The sequence below is a fragment of the Nicotiana tomentosiformis genome, chromosome 5, assembly GCF_000390325.3.
Source record: "Nicotiana tomentosiformis chromosome 5, ASM39032v3, whole genome shotgun sequence".
Taxonomy (NCBI): Eukaryota; Viridiplantae; Streptophyta; class Magnoliopsida; order Solanales; family Solanaceae; genus Nicotiana; species Nicotiana tomentosiformis.
The window spans coordinates 91,093,170-91,108,835 of record NC_090816.1 but is presented as its reverse complement, the minus strand read 5'-3'; the positions used below and the strand labels follow the sequence as shown (position 1 = coordinate 91,108,835).

At 40.8% G+C, this 15,666-nt stretch overlaps 1 non-coding gene across 1 annotated transcript; it reads right to left on the bottom strand.

The window, feature by feature from the left end:
• Positions 1-7,967: 7,967 nt before the first annotated feature.
• On the bottom strand, positions 7,968-8,074 carry LOC117273092 (small nucleolar RNA R71). The gene has a single exon (XR_004503054.1). It is a non-coding gene; the product is annotated as a small nucleolar RNA R71 (small nucleolar RNA).
• Positions 8,075-15,666: the final 7,592 nt, after the last annotated feature.

Genomic DNA, 15,666 nt, shown 5'->3' with positions numbered 1-15,666 from the left:
GGAGCCTTCACAATTTATTTTAAAGAAAATATTTTTTCCGAAATAGCATCCCGCGTTTTAGCCATCCTTATCACACCGCATGACTTCTAGTAGTTCTCCCTACTAGCCACGCGTATCAAGCCACCCTTACCCCAATATTTTTCCTTGAAAATATATCAAAATCGTCTCTCCTCAAGCTCCAATTCGTCAAAAATGACAAATGGGACGAAGTCCCCTGTTTTTTTATAACTTACAGATCTATCAGGGAGCCCGATTTATCGGAGAGCCCGATTGTCAGGGAGCCCGATTTGTCAGGGAGCTCGATTTGTCAGGGAGCTTGATTTTGATAGTATTTCCAGCAGAAAAATTACAGCAGCATAGTCCCACTTTTGATCCGTTAACCATCCGAAACTCACCCGAGGCCCTCGGGACCTCAACCTAATACACCAACAAGTCCTAAAACATCATACGAACTTATTTGAAACCTCAAATCAAGTCAAACAATGCTAAAATCACAAATTACACCCCAATTCAAGCTTAATGAAACTCAAGAATTTCTAACTTTTACATTCGATGTCGAAACCTATCAAATCAAGTCCGATTGACCTCAAATTTTGCACACAAGTCATAAATGACATAACAGAGCTGTAAAAAATTTTAAAACTGAATTCCGACCCCGATATCAAAAAGTCAACTTCCCGGTCAAACTTACAAATTTAAATTCCTATTTTAGTCATTTTAAGCCTAATTTCACTACGGACTTTCAAATAAAATTTCGATCATGCTCCTAAGTCCAAAATCACCATACGGAGCTGTTGGAATCAGAAAAATTCTATTCGAGAGTCGTTTGCATATAATTCGACATCCGGTCACTATTTGAACTTAGACTTTTAATTTTTTATCAAAATTTCATATCTCGGGCTAGGGACCTCGGAATTAAATTTCGGAAATATGCCCAAGTCCCAAATCACGATACGGACCTATCGGAACTGTCAAAATACTGATCCGAGTCCGTTTGCTCAAAATGTTGACCAAAGTCAACTTAGTTGTGTTTTAAAGCTCTAATTCATATTTTAATCCATTTTTCACATAAAAACTTTTCAAAAAATTTTACGGACTGCGCACACAAGTCGAGGAATGATAAATAGTGCTTTTTGAGGTCTTAGAACACAGAATTAATTATTAAATTTAAAGATGATATTTTAGGTCATCACAATCTCCACCTCTAAAACAAACGTTCGTCCTCGAACGGAGTTAGAAAAAGTACCTAAGCTGATGAATAAGTGTGGATAACAGCTGCGCATATCATGCTCAGTCTCCCAAGTCGCCTCCTCGACTGGATGACCCCTCCACTGAACCTTCACGGAAGCAATATTCTTTGACCTCAGCTTTCGAACCTTCCTATCTAAAATAGCCACTGGTTCCTCAACATAAGATAGATCCTTGTCCAACTGAACCGAACTGAAGTCTAACATATGAGACGGATCGTCGTGATATTTTCGAAGCATGGAAACATGGAATACCGGATGAACCGCAGAGAGACTAGGTGGTAGTGCAAGTTTGTAAGCCGCATCTCCAACTCTTTCAAGAATCTCAAAAGGCCCAATATACCTAGAGCTCAACTTGCCCTTCTTCCCTAACCTCATCACACCCTTCATAGGCGAAACCCAGAGCAATAACCTCTCACCAACCATGAATGCAACATCACGAACCTTCCGATCCGCATAACTCTTTTGTCTAGATTGGGATATACGAAGCCGATCCTGAATCAACTTAACCTTTTTCAAGGCATCCTGAACCAAGTCTGTACCCAATAGTCTAGCCTCACCCGGTTCGAACCAACCCACTGGGGACCGGCACCACACACCATACAAGGCCTCATATGGAGCCATCTAAATGCTTGACTGGCAGCTGTTGTTGTAAGCAAACTCCGTAAGTGGTAAGAACTGATCCCAAGCACCCCCAAAATCTATCTATCACACACGCACAAAGTATATCCTCAAGTATCTGAATAGTGCGTTCGGACTGCCCGTCCGTCTGAGGGTGAAATGTTATACTCAACTCCACATGAGTACCCAACTCTCGATGTATAGCCCTCCAAAACAGTGAGGTAAACTGTGTATCCCGGTCAGAGATGATAGATACCGGTACACCGTGAAGTCTGACAATCTCGCGAATATATACCTGAGCCAGTTGCTCAAAAGAGTAGGTAGTAATCACATGAATGAAATGAGCTGACTTGGTCAATCTATCCACAATCACCCAAACTGCATCGAACTTCCTCCGAGTCCATGGGAGCCCAATAACAAAATCCATAGTGATCCGCTCCCATTTCTATTCTGGAATCTCTAACTTCTGAAGCCATCCACCCGGTCGCTGATGCTCATATTTCACTTGTTGACAATTTAGACCCCGAGCTACATACTCCACTATGTATTTCTTCATCCGCCTCCACCAATAGTGCTGTCTCAAGTTCTGATACATCCTTGCAGCACCCGGATGAATGGAGTACTGTGAACTGTGAGCCTCCAAGAGAATCAACTCACGTAAGCCATCTACATTGGGTACACATAGCCTGCCTTGCATCCGTAATACACAGTCATCTCCAATAGTGACTTCCTTGGCATCACCGTGCTGAACTGTATCCTTAAGGACAAGCAAATGGGGGTCATCATACTGACGTTCTCTGACACGGTCATAAAAAGAAGATTGAGAAATCACACAAGCCAAAACTCGGCTCGGATCGGAAATATCTAGTCTAACAAACTGGTTGGCCAAGGCCTGAACATCCAAGGCTAAAGGCCTCTCTGCTACCGGTAAATATGCTAAGCTGCCCAAACTTTCTACCTTACGACTCAAGGCATCGGCCACTACATTGGCCTTTCCAGGATGATAGAGAATGGTGATATCATAATCTTTAAGCAACTCCAACCACCTATGCTGTTTAAACAGATGTTGTAGACTTTGGTGACCGGTGTAGACCTCACAATGGACACCGTACAAATAATGTCGCCAAATCTCCAAGGCATGAACAATAGTTGCTAACTCAAGGTCATGGACCGGATAATTCTTCTCATGTTCCTTTAACTGTCGAGACGCGTAGGCAATCACCCTACCGTCTTGCATCAATACTGCGCCGAGACCAATATGCGACGCGTCACAATACACAGTATAAGACCCTGAACCTGTAGGTAATACCAATACTGGGGCTGTAGTCAGGGTTGTCTTGAGCTTTTGGAAGCTCTCCTCACATTCTTCGGTCCACCTGAACGGAGCACCCTTCTGGGTCAATTTGATCTTAATAGTTGTTCATAATAAATTACAAAATCGCCAATTAACTTCATATTAACAAAAATCTCATTTCAAACCTTCACAATACTGATAACGAGACACGGGACATGAAGACCTCATAATTATTTATCCGAATTAATGAGTCACATTTAACGTCACCTGGGCGGGAACCTACCTCGTAGGTTAAAACGCAATAATTACAACACAAATTTGGCAAGTATGCACAAATAATTTCATATAAAAATTTTCAAATAAGCCTAACAGACATGACTCCCTATTAGTACTATAGTACAAATTAAAATTCACAAGGGAGAACTTAAACTCAAGAATTTTTCTCACAAGGATCTCGTCCTTATATAACTTCCACCGCAGCTCGTAGCCCGGTTTAAACATATCAGTTTATATCAAAATGCGAGGATCTCGTCCTCGGTTCTGAATCACAAGTAATATGCACATCGTGCCAATCGAAAATTTTCATTTGCTCTTTCTAAATAATTTTCGTTAAACAAAATCACATCACATAATGAACCCCACACCAGTAGGGTATATAATTCACAATTTATAATTAATTATCCGTAAATTACATCAAAACTTACCGAAATGAGTAACAGAAAGCCACATTTAGCCTCACAGTCTTATTAGTGACCAACATGGAATGATAGGCGTAGTTATCTCCATGGAATCTCCCAACAGGAGTAAACACATAAGTAGATTATAGAATTATAAAACTCACTCATAAGTGGAAGACAATAGGAGGACTCGTCTCGATACTCAGAACCGAATCAAGTTACGAAAATTATTCCTTTATATTAAATCAAGGTCGTACCTGTAACGACACCAACTGATGTAGCGACCTCTGCCATACTATAAAACATATATATCAACGGCTGGCTCTCCACCTCTAGGACGCCTTCTACTCGTCTGTCCTCCACCCCTAACTGGTCGTGTGGGGTGGTGTAGTAACTGCAATGGGGCACGTAGCCTGAGTGCTTTGATGAAATAAGTCTCTCCCAAGTTTGGGATAATTTTCTCATGATGTGCCTAGTATTACCGTATTCATAACAACCCCTTTGTGGACTCGCTCTCTGGCTATAGGAAGCAAAGTAGGAGTATGACGGGCTGACTTATTGAACTTGATGGCATATTCTGACACAGTCATGATGACCTGACGCAACCGTTCAACCCTATGCGCCACGCATTACAGAGAGTCCAGGAAACAAACTCTTTCAAAAGCATTTCTGAGAACTAAGCCAAGTGGGCGGTGTTGCATTGGCTGGTCTGCCCTCTTCATAGTCTTGCCACGAATATCGGTGGAGAATTATCTCTCCCAAGGCAAATTTCTTCTTTTGTTATGCTGACTCAACACTGTTGAGCTGACCCATTTCTTAACATACTCTTCGATTCTTCTTTGGGGTAAACCTTACCCCTGTTTATACACAACGATCACAAAATTAGAGCTCTATACAGACAAATCTTGGCACGAACCACATAGGCCAGAATCTCGTCAACAAGTGTACTTCCTCCGAAGCACCCCAAAATCCGCAGCCGTGACGTCCACGCTGGGTAGACCTTTTGCAAATTTAGAGTTGTTTCTATAACTCCTTTGGTACTGAAGTATATGATTATTAAAGAGGCAGACATACCGCAAGTCCCAACTCTATCCTCTACAAAATCTCAGGCCTTAAACATGTGTAAATTTTTAGGGAATATTTCAGTACCACATATATACATTTCAAGGCAAAACTGACATAACACATGACCCCACAATCCATCCATTGATAGTGGACTCCTCCCACTCGGCGCGAAGTCATAGGCCACAGTCCAATGATCCATAATAATAACCTTCACAGCTCGTATATATCAACCAGATGCCAACATCCATTGCACCCTGCTACATGATTTACTGGGTGATATCTCAATACGTCCGCATCTTCAGTCGGAACCACACGTTGAGGTAATGTTTGAGCATCTCTGGCGCCCTCCTAGTCCATCTGCGGCATCATGAACCATCGACGCACAATTGATACCGAGTGCGCAATATCATACATGAGTGGATAAAAAGGAATATAAGATATATGTTTCAAGCTAAATCAATGCCGCACGATAAGGAATCAAAGAAGTGAATATTTTCTAACAGTTCCATAGCCTCTCGAAGATAAATACAGACGTCTCCGTACTGATACGCAAGACTCTACTAAACCTGCTTGTGACTCATAACACCTATGAACCTACAGCTCTGATACCAACTTGTCGCGATTCCAAATTCCCTCCGTAGGATGTCGTGATGTTACCTAGTGTCTAAGACTAGGTAAGCCTATCAATGCGGAATAATAATAAATATCTGAAATAAATAAACTACAATTCAAATAATTTCAACTCCCAAAACCCGGTATAAATAAGTCAGAAGATTCTAAGAATTTATTCTCTATGTCTCTATACATCAGAGTCTAAAGCAAATAAAGAAGACAACATAGTAAGATAGAAGGGGACTCCGGAGTCTGCGGACGCCAGCAGATATACCTCGAAGTCTCCTCGTATAGTTAGTTTATTGATGCCTGGTTTGATAAGATGTACCTGGATCTGCACAAAAAGGTATGCAGAAGCGTAGTATGAGTACACCATAGCGGTCCCCAGTAAGTGCCAAGCCTAACCTCGGTAGAGTAGTGATGAGACTATTAGTCGAGCGTCACGAGTTACCAGGGCTCGGAGAGAGTCTCATAGTGAGATTCTATCTCAGACTTCATATACCCTACCCTCTCCAAAGGAGCTCTGAGGGGCACCAGCTCTAGCGCCCGCCCCTATACGTCCAGCTCTTCAGCCAGATGCACCGGGTTAGGAGATGAGAGATGTTGTTCAGCTATTAACTCGATTAGTATCCGCACAGGCTCGGCATCAGGAAGTAGGTATTGGTCATGCAGATAGGTCCTTCAGTGCCAGGAGAAAAGAGCACAAAAGCATCAAGTATCCAAACCGTGCTATAGACCAGGCTTAGCAAGGTTTAGACCGTGCTACAGAGCTTGCCCAGTGAGGTTTAGACCGCGCTATAAACCAGGCTTCGCAAGGTCTATAGCACGGTAATTAAAAGTTGCGGGTTAAAAGACCCAAACCCGAAATTGGACCGGGGGATTGACATAAATACTCCCCAAATGAGTTATTCTAGGGTTGGACGTGATTTTGTAGAAGAAATAGGCTGCCAAGCACTGTGAAGCAAGAATCAAACGAGTTTTCCCTTCCTTTATCTCTTTACTTTGTAGTTTCATGTCTTTAAATATTATGTTGATTGTTGTTGTATTTATGAGTAGCTAAACTCTTTTATCTAAGGTTTGATGGACCCTATTAGAGGATTATTCTTTCTGCGTTTAATATAGATTTGTTTTTGATTTTTCTCTACTTGTTCAATTATATTTTCATTGTTGTTAATTGAAGAGCTCTCAATTAACTGTGCCTATTTAATGTGTATATTGCTCGAGAGAGAGTGCACATTTAAGTAGTTATTAAACAACATCACTCCTAATGTAGTTGAGAGATCGATACGGAGGGTTTAAAGGCGGGATTAGAGATAACGAAGCCTTGGTGCGATCGTCGTGAACGGTAAATTAGTGCCATCTAGCGTAGTTTGAGAGAATATGTCTAGTAAATTGTAGCATTTACTCGAGAGAGAGCTACGGCACTCAACGTACTCACGATCGGTAGAAAATATTTAAGTGAATTTATAGGATATGTAGCGGGGAAGATTTCGACAATAAAGGAAAATTATAACCTTAGACTTTTCCAAATCTTGTCTACAATATTTGCCTTGTTAGTTATAAATTATTGCATTTTTAATTACTTTGGTCTTAGTTAGTAAACTCTCAAATTATTATAAGGCATAGTTGGGCGTGATCAAATTTTGGCTCCGGACTTGTAAACCGGATTATATTTGCAACGATCGCTTAATCCTTTTTATAAGGCATAGTTGGGCGTGATCAAATTTTGGTGCCATTGCCGGGGAGGCAATATTGTTACTAATTACAGCTATAAGAATTTGTAGGATTCTTAGTTTAGTCAATTTTATCCATTTTTATTCATTACATTGAAATTCTAATGTTTGTGGTCTTGTGTGTTATAGGTGTATGCCTAGAAACTCTTCAAGAACTGGTGAATTATTTAAAGCATTACCGGATCCTGAAAAAACTTTCAAGGCATTAAATTGTGCAAACAAGAAAGACAAACAACATCATCACCCAAGAGAAAAAATTGAACCAAACATGGGTGACGCTTTGGATAATCAAAACAATCGAAACAATGTGAATGACTCGAACAATCAGGGTGTGGCACCTCTTGTGCCAGAAGAAGCTTTGTATGATTGGGCACAACCCACTGCTAAAAATTTGGCAACTGCAATTGCAGTCCCTCAGATACAAGCGGAGTCATTTCAAATCACAAACAACATGCTACATTTGCTGCCAAACAAGGGACTATTCTCCGGGTCTTACATTGAGGATCCACAACAACATCTGAAAAATTTTCTGTCAATTTGTGTCACGCAAAGGCAACCGAATCTGACACCTGAAGCAATAAGACTGTTGTTGTTTCCATTCTTAGTGACAGGAGAAGCCCAGACTTGGCTTAATTAGCTCCCCATAAATTCCATTACCACTTGGGAGGAATTAGTCAAGCAGTTTCTAAACAAGTTTTACCCACAAAATAAGACCGCCAAGCAAGTTGAGGAAATATTGAGCTTCAGGCATAAACTAGCTGAAACATTACAAGAAATATGGGAGAGGTTCAAAGGTATGCTGGTTAAGTGTCCACATCATGGCATTCCAGATCAGATGTTGGGACAACGGTTTTACATGGGATTGGCGGATAATTTGAAGGCCAATGTTGATGCTTCAGTAGGTGGGGCATTTTTGAGCAAGTCATTTAGAGAATGTAAAGTCCTGCTAGATAAAATGGCTCAAAACTCAGGCTGGATGACAAGAGACACTATAATCACCCCTATAGTTCACTCAGTAGCATTGGACCCAAACAATTCCATAGCCAAGAATATGGCTACTCTGATGACACAAATGAGTATCCTCACCAAGAAGATTGATGAATCAGGTACACATAGTTGACATGACTAATGAGGGATTATGTACACCATGCATTAACTAACCATACATGTGTTCTTGGAGTGGCGAAAGTGACAACCAGAACTATCAAGAGAACATGAACTATGTGGGCAACTATGGAGGCCAGAGGCAAGGTGGTCAGAATTGGGGGCAGCAAAATCAGCAATATAGACCAGCACATCAATAATACAATAACACCAACAATCCTGGAGCTATGTGACCACATGGTCAAATAGTACCTTACCAAAGGCAACAGGGGTACAATCAGCATTATCAGTAGCTGGCTTATCAACAACCTCAGTAACAACAACTAGTAAAACAAGATAATTGGTTGTCTGAAATTAAAGGAATGTTACAGCAACTGATTGGGTCTGATGGAAAAATGCAAGAAAAGGTGGAAGCACACGAGTCAACGATAAAAGGTATTGAGATTCAATTAGGCCAAATATCTATGGATCTGAATAATCATCCCCAAGGGACTTTACCTGCAGACACAAATGTCAATCCGAAGGAGTAGGGTCCGAATCAGCTTATGGCGGTAAGCCTGAGAAATGGTAGGGATCTTGATTTAGAGCAAGAAATTGCTCGTGAGAGCCGGTTATCTGAAACACTTGTGACAGTGCCAATTGAGTTAGATGAGTCAACTGAGCTAACAAAAGTAAGAGTGAAACCAGACCCTGAGGAAATAAACAAGGAAAAAGAGGTTGCGGAGGAGACTGAGAAAGTACAGGAGAAGGCATTAGAAAAAGTGCCTGAGTATGATCTAACTCAAGCTACAGCAAAAAAGCGACCTCCGGCACCCTTCCCGCACAGGTTGGCCAAATATCAGAAGGATTAACAGTACAAAAAATTCATGGAAATGCTAAAGCAAATTCAGGTAAACATTCCTCTAATTGATTCTCTGAGAGAGATGCCCGGTTATGCAAAAATGATGAAGAACTTGATGTCTCGTAAGTTCGACTTCCAAGACTTGGTAACTGTCACGTTGACACAAACTTGTAGTGCTGTTGTGTCAAGACCTATAGCTGAGAAGTTATCCGACCCTGGAAGCTTCACAATTCCATGCACCATATGTAGCTCTGCATTTGCCAAAGCATTGTATGATTTGGGAGCAAGTATAAATCTGATGCCATTGTATATCTATAAAAAGTTAGGCATTGTAAGAGCAAGGACCACATCCATGTTACTGTAGCTAGCTGACCGAACGGTGAAAATACCATCAGGTATACTTGACGATGTACTTGTGCAAGTTGGAAAATTCATGTTTCCAGCAGATTTTGTCATTTTGGACTGCAAGGTTGATAAGGAGATTCCCATAATTTCGAGAAGGCCGTTCTTAGCCACAGGGAGAGCTCTGATTGATTGTGAAATGGAGGAGCTGAAAATGAGGCTGAATAATGAAGAAATAACATTTAAAGTGCAAAAGTCTATGCGGTGACCCAATGATTTTGCAAATTGCTCTTTGTTAGACATGGTGGATGTAATCATGGAGGAAGATGATGAGGCCATTAATGCAAAAGACCCTCTAATAGCCTGCCTTATAAACTTAGAAAAAGTAAATCGTGAGGACTTGGCGGAATGGGTGTTGGCTCTTCAAGAGCAAGGGTACTCGAAAAGAGAGCTCGAGTTTGAGCCTTTACACTTAGAAGAAAGAAAGACGCCTCCATCCAAGCCATCGATCGAAGCATCACCATAATTATAGCTCAAACCGCTACCATCTCACCTCACGTATGCTTTCTTGGGACCTAATTTGTCTTTGCCTGTTATTATCTCATCTGGTTTGTTAGATGTGCATGTAGAACAACATTTGCAGGTATTAAAAGAGTGGAAGAATGCAATTGGTTGGACCATTGCAGACATTAAGGGTATCAACCCGGCCTTTTGCATGCATAAAATTTTAATGAAAGATGGGCACAAACCTTCCAGAGAACATAAAGAAGGCTGAACCCTAACATGAAGGAACTTATCAAGTGGTTAGATGCGGGAATTATTTTTTCCATCTCATATAGCAACTGGGTTAGCCCAGTTCAGTGTGTGCCAAAGAAAGGTGGGATGACTGTTGTGCAAAATGAGAATAATGAATTAATCTCAACAAGAATAGTCACGGGATGGCGAGTTTGCATGGACTACAGAATATTGAACAAGGCCACCCAAAAAGATCATTTTCCCTTGCCGTTCATTGATCATATGCTAGATAGATTGGCAGGGAGGTCCCATTTTTGCTTCTTGGATGGATACTCGGGGTACAACCAAATATCTATTTCCCTGGAGGATAGAGAGAAAATGTCATTCACCTCTCCATATGACATTTACGCTTTTCGGAGAATGCCGTTTGGCCTATGCAATGCACTGCCTCATTCCAAAGGTGCATGATGGCCATCTTCACAGCTATGGTAGAGGATATAATGGAGGTTTTCATGGATGATTTCTCAGAGGTGGGAAATTCTTTTGACGATTGCCTTAGAAATCTGAAAAGAGTGTTGCAGAGATGTATGGAGACTAATCTGGTGCTGAACTGGGAAAAATGCAATTTATGGTACAGGAAGGTATAGTCTTGGGACACCTGGTGTCAAGTAAGGGCATTGAGGTGGACCGTGCAAAGATTGATGTAATAGAGAAGCTGCCACCACCCACTACCGTCAAGGCAATAAGAAGTTTCCTTGGTCACGCCGGTTTTTACAGGCGGTTCATAAAAGATTTTTCCAAGATTTCTAACCCTTTTGTGTAAATTGCTTGAAAAAAATCACCATTTTGTATTTTCTGATGATTGCAGGGTAGCTTTCGAAGGACTGGAGAAGAGGCTAGTGTCTGCACCTATCATAGTTGCACCCGAGTGGGAGCAACCATTTGAGCTGATGTGTGATGCAAGTGACCATGCCGTGGGAGCAGTACTTGGACAGAGAAAAGATAAAATCATGCATCCAATCTACTATGCAAGTAGAACATTGAATGGCGCTCAACTGGATTACAAAGTGACAGAAAAAGAGATGCTAGCAGTGGTGTTCGCATTTGACAAATTTCGGTCCTACTTGACAGGTTCGAAGGTAATTGTTTATACTGACCCTGCTGCTCTCAGGTACCTATTTGATAAAAAGGAAGCAAATTTGTGCCTGATTCAATGGGTTCTACTGCTATAAGAGTTTGACATGGAAATTCGTGACCGGAAAGGAACGAAAAACCAAGTTGCCTATCACTTGTCCAGGCTTGAAGGAGCTAAAATGAAGGTTGAGGTGGAAGATATCATGGAGACTTTCCCGGATGAACAACTGTTAGCCACGAGCCTTGAGGATGCGCCATCGTATGCAGACATTGCAAACTACTTGGCAAGAAGCATTGTTCCCTATGAATTATCTTTTGTGTAGAAGAAAAAGTTTTTTCGTGATTGTCGCATGTATTTCTGGGATGAACCATATTTGTTTCGGATTTGTATTGATAACATGATTCAGAGATGTATTCCCGATATAGACCAAGCTTCTATTTTGCAGGCATGTCATGCTTTGCCTTATGGAGGTCATTTCGGAGGAGTAAGGACAACTGCTAAAGTTTTGAAGTCGGGCTTCTATTGGCCGACGTTGTTTAAAGATGCACATTTTTGGGTAAAAAGTTGTGATAAGTGTCAAAGGATGGGATATTTCCCATCGACATGAGATGCCCATGAACCCAATCCAAGAAGTAAAAGTATTTGATGTATGGGGAATCGACTTTATGGGACCATTTGTCAGCTCATACAACAACAAGTATATATTTGTAGTAGTGGACTATGTCTCGAAATGGGTAGAAGCTGTAGCGCTCCCAACAAATGATGCAAAGGGAGTGATTGGTTTTCTAAGAAAAAATATCTTCACTCGATTTGGAACTCCAAGGGCGATCATCAGTGATGGAGGAACTCACTTCTGCAATCAAGCCTTCGCAAAGTTGCTGGAAAAATATGGCGTACGCCATAAGGTTGCCACTCCATATTACCCACAAACAAGTGGACAAGTTGAGGTGTCAAACTGAGAAATCAAGAGTCTTTTAACCAAAACTGTAAATGCGTCTCAGACTGATTGGGCAAAAAAAATTGGATGATGCACTATGGGCCTACCAGACTGCATTCAAAACTTCGATTGGTATGTTACTGTACAGATTGGTGTTCAGAAAGGTGTGTCACTTACCGGTGGAGCTAGAGCATAGAGCTTTCTGGGCATTAAGGCAATTAAATCTTGACATGGAGGCCGCTGGTACGAGTAGAGTCATAGAACTTCATGAACTCGATGAGTTTCGTTACCATACTTTTGAAAGTACCAGGTTGTACAAGGAAAGGATGAAGATCATGCACGACAAGCATATTCAAGAGAGGATTTTCAAACTCAGAGATATCGTGTTGTTGTATAATTCAAGATTGAAACTATTTCCGAGCAAGCTGAAATCTAGATGGTAGGGACCATTTAGAGTGGTGCAAGTACTCTCAAGTGGAGTTGTAGAAATTGAATCCGAGGATGGAACGAACAGGTTTAGAGTTATTGGGCAAAGGTTGAAATAATACCTTGGCATGGATGAGGAAAAGGTTGTATTAGTGATTCATTTGAAGGAGCCTCAATTGTTGAGTGAACCTTAACTTTGATCTCATGCGTCGTGCCGCGACGTTAAATCAGGCGCTCGTTGGGAGGCAACCCAATTCGTAGTTTATTTTAGCTTAAATATAAATTTTCGTTTGTTTTATGCACTAACAAGTTTTTAATTTAATCTTGGTGTCTGAACATGTAATGGAGCATGATGGAAATTATGGCGCTTGGAGTTGTTGACGAAATGAAATAAAAATTACATGCATACGCTCCAAACAACACTGCGTACCTCGCGACACCCAGTTCAAAGCACAACGCACATGGAAGCAAACCTCGCGTCACAAACATTTCACCTTGCGGCACAAATTGCATCGCCTGCTGTCCAGCATGTTTTCCAACTCACATCTCCCAGTCTTCAGTGCGCTATAGAGCTCGCCCAGCGAGGGTTATAGCGAGAACAATCTCGCGGCAGCCTCGCGTCGCAAGGGAAATAGTGAGCAAATCCTGGCATTATGCCTTGCGTCTCCTTCTTCATAGCTCGCTAAGGAGCTCGCGTCACCACGTAAGTTCTCGCTGTGATCTCACATCGCCAGGTAAGTTTCTCGCTGTGATCTCGCGTCACCGGGTACTCAGCATGCATTAGAGATAGCTTCGCACAATCCTTTGGTCGCGTCGCCAGCCATGGTTCTTGCTCTCTATTATTTTCAATGGCCATTCCCCATTTTCGCTGTAAAAACTCAGCTTCAGAGATCGCCATGAACCTCACACCAAACTGTCCAGTGCTCGCTTGGGAGCTTACCTAGCAAGATTTGCCTCGCGTCGCGCGGGTAATCGTAAGGTCCAGCTCGCGTTTGCCTCATGTCGCTCGGGTTATCGCGAGGTAAGTTTTCTTTGCTTTTCAAACTTACCTCGCATCAGACCTCGCCCAGCTAGAAAATCATCTCGTTAAGCCTCGCGTCGCATGTGTTGTAGTGAAGTCCACCTTGCAGCAGCCCTCGCGTCACCTGCCTCTAAGCTCGAAATGGAGCTCGCATCGCCTGCGTCTAAACTCGCAATGGAGCTCGCTTCGCCTGCTTCTAACCTCGCTAAGGAGCAAGCCTCGCCAGGTAAGTGATGTTTTCATATTCTTGTAAGCTTAGTTTTCTAACTTCTTTAGATTAATATACTACTTAGTTTTCTAACTTCTTTAGATTAAAACACTACACTGTTTTCTAACTTCTTTATATTAAAATACTACTTTGTTTTCTAACTTCTTTATAATAAAATACTACACAAAAGACATACACCTCACTAAACACACTACACTGCCCATCCATTTTTTCCCTTTCCCCTCTCACACACAAATTTCATTGAAGACGATTTGCATCCACTCTCACTCACTTGAGACATCAATTGAAAAGAACACTTCAATCCTCCTAAGCATCTAAGGTACGAAGGAAAGAGCCAGAGCAATCCGACGAGGATGATGATGATGATGCTGAGGGAGCAGAGGATGAGGACTGGACAGGTGCATATGGAGGCTTCGACGATGACTTATCAGGGAGTTTTTCCATCCACCTTACATGTTTTTCTATTTATGAATTTATATATGCATTGAGGACAATGCATGATCTAAGTGTGGGGTGGAAGGTATTCTCTGTCATTTGTACATATTAGATAAACTAAATAGTTTGTGTGTTTAATGTTTATTTTATTTTTGTATTTTCCCTTATTTAATAGTTAAAATAAATAAATAAATAAATGAAATGACTAGACTTTTCCCGACCAAGGATCTCTTATGCAATTTTCTTGAGGGACTTAAGTCTAACAAAAAATAGTTTATATATATATATATATATATATATATATATAGGCCCTTTTATTATTGTAGATAGTAATAATCCCTCGTGGTTTTTCTTTGTGCATCGGTTCTTTTCCACGGGATGTAGTTGAATTGGGTAGTAGTTTTTGTTTTGTCTTTAGATTAGAATAAAATTTAAGGAATAAAAGAAAAAAAATGACAAGAAATGTTAGGCGCTTTTGACTAATTTGATAGTAGCATATTTAGGCTCTAGCATGTATATTACCTTCCCTATGGGAAGTTGCTTATGATGCCTTGTTGAGTTAGATAGCATGTTTATTAATGCCTATATCTCGTTTTCTTGGCTTGTGTCACTTTGTGTTTAATGCTTAATATTTTGTGGCTCAGTGAATACTTATAATTATTTGAGAATTGGAATGGAACCGTCCTTAGTGAGTCATGTGTCATGTGTGGTGAGAAATTATTTAGTCTGTGTCATTGCATTAGAGTTTAGAACTTGCCCAACATGTGAGTTGAAGCGAAATTTTAGGTTTTGCTCGGTTTAAAAAATAATATTAGGCTTTCTTTGATTTGTTTGAGCTTAATACTTACCACAATAAAAATTATCTCTAATCAACCTTTTTGAGCCTATAAACTTTTATTTGGCAACCACATTACAAGCTTATACTCCTTTGTTCTTAATTATTATTGTTTTGATCCTTTTACCTCTTAAAGAACTTTAATTGTAAAATGAGCGGTAAAAAAAGTAAGGATGAAACTTGGGTGGCTTTTGAGTAAAACCAATGAAAGAAAGAAATGTGCACTTGTATTATAAGGAATACACCACTAGAAGGAAGGTTAAAAAAAAAGTATTGTTTAAAAGAAAAAAATATGTAGCAAAGGAAAATAAGCATATCTTGTCCTTGCTAGTGTGTATGAATTAATGTGGTGCTTAAAGAAAGAGAAAATATTTTTG